Genomic DNA, 5,758 nt, shown 5'->3' with positions numbered 1-5,758 from the left:
ACAATGTTTGTAAACAATACTACAATGAGTGTAAAATTACTACGATAATAGTAAATCTACTACAATGATTGTAAAAATACTACAATGGGTGTAAAAATACTACAATGTTTGTAAACAATACTACAATGGGTGTAAAATTACTACAATGTTTGTAAACAATACTACAATGGGTGTAAAATTACTACGATAATAGTAAATCTACTACAATGATTGTAAAAATACTACAATGGGTGTAAAAATACTACAATGTTTGTAAACAATACTACAATGGGTGTAAAAATACTACAATGTTTGTAAACAATACTACAATTTTTTTTTTTTTTTTTTTTTTTTGTTACAATTTATTTTTGTTAATCAAGAAACAATACTACAATGAGTGTAAAATTACTACGATAATAGTAAATCTACTACAATGATTGTAAAAATACTACAATGGGTGTAAAAATACTACAATGTTTGTAAACAATACTACAATGGGTGTAAAAATACTACAATGTTTGTAAACAATACTACAATGGGTGTAAAAATACTACAATGGGTGTAAAATTACTACAATGGGTGTAAAAATACTACAATGATTGTAAAATTACTACAATGGGTGTAAAAAATACTACAATGGGTGTAAAAATACTACAATGTTTGTAAACAATACTACAATGAGTGTAAAATTACTACGATAATAGTAAATCTACTACAATGATTGTAAAAATACTACAATGGGTGTAAAAATACTACAATGTTTGTAAACAATACTACAATGGGTGTAAAATTACTACAATGTTTGTAAACAATACTACAATGGGTGTAAAATTACTACGATAATAGTAAATCTACTACAATGATTGTAAAAATACTACAATGGGTGTAAAAATACTACAATGTTTGTAAACAATACTACAATGAGTGTAAAATTACTACGATAATAGTAAATCTACTACAATGATTGTAAAAATACTACAATGTTTGTAAACAATACTACAATGGGTGTAAAAATACTACAATGTTTGTAAACAATACTACAATGGGTGTAAAATTACTACAATGTTTGTAAACAATACTACAATGAGTGTAAAATTACTACGATAATAGTAAATCTACTACAATGATTGTAAAAATACTACAATGGGTGTAAAAATACTACAATGTTTGTAAACAATACTACAATGGGTGTAAAATTACTACAATGTTTGTAAACAATACTACAATGGGTGTAAAATTACTACGATAATAGTAAATCTACTACAATGATAGTAAAAATACTTCAATGGGTGTAAAAATACTACAATGTTTGTAAACAATACTACAATGAGTGTAAAATTACTACGATAATAGTAAATCTACTACAATGATTGTAAAAATACTACAATGGGTGTAAAAATACTACAATGTTTGTAAACAATACTACAATGGGTGTAAAATTACTACGATAATAGTAAATCTACTACAATGATTGTAAAAATACTACAATGGGTGTAAAAATACTACAATGTTTGTAAACAATACTACAATGAGTGTAAATTACTACGATAATAGTAAATCTACTACATGATTGTAAAAAATACTAACAAGGGTGTGTAAAATACTACAATGTTTGTAAAAAAATACTACAATGGGTGTAAAAAATACTACAATGGGTGTAAAATTACTACAATGGTGTAAAAAAATACTACAATGATTGTAAAAATTACTACAATGTGTGTTAAAAAATACTACAATGGGTTGTAAAAATACTACAATGATTGTAAAAATACTACAATGGGTGTAAAATTACTACAATGGGTGTAAAAATACTACAGTAATAGTAAATTCACTACAGTATACTATGTGGTATTTTCACAATCATTGTATTATTTTTATACTGTTTGGCATAAAAATTTTGTTGGGGGCTTTCAGGAAGATTGTTTTTTAGGATTGCTTTTAACAAAATTTAGCCTATTAAATCTATATAAATATAAAATATGAGATAAAATAGAGCAAATTTGCTAAAAGTACTGAAGAGAATTTTTTTTTTAAACATAAAATGATAAGTTAGTTCTGAATCAATATATTACTTTAGGTGGTAAATTACACAAGTCCACGTTTCGACTAAATAATTTATTCAAAAATTTAATATGAAAGTATATATAATAAAGTATACCAAATTCTAGTACATTTTATCTAGTTTACAATAGTATAAATAAATTAGATTGTCTAGAATATTTTTATTTTTATTATTATAAAAAATCTAAAAGAATGTCCTATACTATTTGGCAAAATACACAAGTCCGCGTTTCGACTAAATTTATTCAAAAATTTAATATGCAAGTGTATATAATATTTTATACTAAAATTTAGTAAATTTTATCTAGTTTATAATAATGCAAGTGAGTTGAATTATCCAGAACACTTTTTATAAATTATTTGAAAAAATCTAAAAAATTGTCCTGAATCAATCGGCAAAACAAGTCTGCGTTTCAACTAAATATATTCAAAATTTTAATACACAAAATTTTAATAAAACACCAATTACTCAGGGTTTTTGATTTTTAAGTATTTGTGTAGTTTCATATTTAGATTTATCCAAATGTGTTTATCATCTTATTTCATTTATCGTTTACTATTTTAAATTTTTCAATTTTGCCGCCAGACGCCTTCATCGTAGCCAAATACCTTCCGACGTAAAAAAGAGTGCGCTGTCATTTAGATATTATATTTATTCATAAAATTCATTAATCTATAACTATTACGACTTCTGCAGTTGTTATAAGTTATAAATGCGTTCAAAATAATAATTATTATCTCTTAGTATATCAAAATAAAAAAAATAATAAACTTGTTTCGGATCTGCCATGATTGGGATTTGAGCGTCTTTCATCCTTTGTAAAGATGTTTAACATGAGTGATTTTTAAGTTTCAACGCGATTATTTAATGTAGATATGTGAATTTTGAGATAAAAATAAAGGGTAATATTCATATGTTTCGGGTAAAATTGTTTGGATAATTTGTGTGAATTTAATGACATTTTGGATAGTGTTTAGGCAATCATGTTTCTGCCATTGATCGATTGTTTCGAAACACTTTCAGACTTTTAGACAAGTTTAATAAATGTAAACACGTTTAATGGAATGTGTTTTGGAGTTTTGTAATAGGAATATGTGTTAAAAGTGGTAAAAAGAAGTTAAAATGGATTTTGTCGAATATCGTGTTTGACACAAGCAGTGGTGAATGGGGACCCAACCTTGATGTAAGCATTTTGAATCAGAAATTTATTAATTATAAACACAATATTTGTATTTTGTGAGGAAAAATAAGTCTGGACAAGCTAAATTTTGTATATTCATACCTAGCATTTTTTTAAATATTCAATAAATTTTGTGCAAGATACTTTATATAAACAAAAGTGTTTGACTTCTATTTGTTGTGTTTTATTAAATGAAAATCTAATTGCAATAAACACAAAGTACAAGAATTTCTCAGTATATTTTATCTATTGTATATATATGTTAATAGATAAAAAAATATTGATATATCATTCAAAAATATATAAGACAGTTTTGGAGAAATGAAAGCTAGGTACCTGATATATAAATATTTATAAATAAATAAAAGTGGATTTATTTTGAGGTTAGTTTTATTGCAAAGTCTCTTCATAATTTATTATATTTATATATTATATTATCATATTGAATTAATATGAATTACTAATAAACAAATTTGAATCTACAATGACTCAAGTTGACCTTTAACAAAATATATATTTGCAACATTATTGATACTATACTTAACACATACCAGTTTTAATACATGTATTTGTTCTTTAAGATATTTAAATAATTCATTTACATTTGTCTTATTTCATTATCATATCATTATCTGTTTCTTTCTAGTTTTTCCAGGATGGTGGTAGAGTCGAACTCCCGTCATGTTCTAAAACAAAATGGTGCCTGCAGGCATGACACCGAAAGAACTCTCCGAAAATGATGATCTAGCCACTTCAGTGTGCTGGATCCCCATTTGGGTTTCACCACGCACAAGATGAACATCAAATATCGACCATCAAAACAATCAAGAGGAACTGAGAAATATTGTTGCTGATTTTATCAAAACGCAGAATTATGAAAAGGCATACACCAGCATTATGAAGGGCGAATGGATTCCTAGATCGATGATGTCGAAGAATAAAATGGTGCAGGGGAGACTTAAAGAGCATGTGGGTGATAAATGATAAATGATGAATGAATATATATATAATATATATATATATATAATATATAGATATAATTATATCATTTAGAAATAAAATTAATATAACAACTAGTAATAAAATTAAGTAATTAACCACAAGGTCAAAATTTGAAACAAAAACATAAAAAATGATGATGTATATGAATTTGCTATACTTTAGTATTTTTAATGAAACTTGTAAAAAACTATCATGCCTTAAGGCAAATTGCTTGAACTTCCCATACCAAAAAATTAAAATTTTTAAGAAAGCTTTAAATTTTTTGAACATTTTTTTGAGATTTTTTTTAAATCTAGAATATTTTTTATTTTGAACTTTTTCCAAAGCAATGGTGCTGGGTAGATGTTTTAAAGAAAAAATGTCGAAGCGCGTAAGCGCCGCGTCGCAGTCTAGCGGATAAAAATTGGTACGAATACAAATGTAAACAAAATTTTAACCTATTTTTAAAAGTCTCTATAAAATTTCTGATAATTTGATGTGTGCATATGTCTAATGATCATTTTTGACCGCCCAATTGGCATTATTTCTACTTTTTTTACTAGATCTCCGAAACCACTAGACCCGCCTTCCCAAAAATTAAAAAGTCTTCATTTTATTAATGCAAATAAAATTTTTTGAATCATTCAAATCAGATGCTCCGTTCACCAAAAACTTGATTTCTTTTGTCACTATTTGACCCGTATCTCCGAAACGGGACCTGCCTTTGCCAAAAACTAACAGCACGTCTCCCCATCAATACAAATCGAATGTTTTTTGAATTATTCAAATCGGTTAATCCGTGTTCACGAAATAGTGGACAAAAAATGTATCCGCACACACATACACACACACACAAACACAAACAATTTTTTCTAAGGAATGTCAAAATGTTCAGAAACCTTTGAAACGTGAAGATAGAAAAAATCGATTTTTTGCGATTACTATAACTTACCCTATAGAAGTTAAACATTGTAGAACTTGAGAATGATGGCACACATTCAGTGTCGAAACGTACATAAAAAATAGTGGAATTATTTGTTATTTTAATTCGACAATTTGGCAGCTAAAATGTGAAGAACATTTTTTTAACAATTAACAATAATTTCGAAGCACACACACACACTAAACACATACACACGCACAACACATGTAATATATATATATATATATATATATATATATAATAAATGAACTCTGGATTTTTCATACATTGATTTGTTGCTTTTCCCAACATAATAATCCATAAATAAAAAACAATAAGATTTTTCTAGATGTTTATTTATGATGAAGACGTTTCGGAACTAGATACTTCCATCATCCGGTGTTTTTCTGTTTTTTTTAAAAAAAACAATACTGATGGATATTATGTTTCAATTTTATTTGTTAACTTTCCATAGGGAATGTTATTGTAATCATCCAAAAAACATTCGATTCCTATTGATAGGGAAATGTGCTGATTAGTTTTTCGCAAAGGTAGGTTTAGCCGTTTTGGAGTTACAGAGCAAAAAAAGGCGAAAAATAGAAAACGAGTTTTTGAGAGAACTGATCATACGATT

The sequence above is a fragment of the Ctenocephalides felis genome, unplaced genomic scaffold, assembly GCF_003426905.1.
Source record: "Ctenocephalides felis isolate EL2017-DRISC unplaced genomic scaffold, ASM342690v1 CF-g0.4_SCAFFOLD_01604, whole genome shotgun sequence".
Classification (NCBI taxonomy): Eukaryota; Metazoa; Arthropoda; class Insecta; order Siphonaptera; family Pulicidae; genus Ctenocephalides; species Ctenocephalides felis.
Note: the sequence above shows the minus strand (reverse complement) of the source record.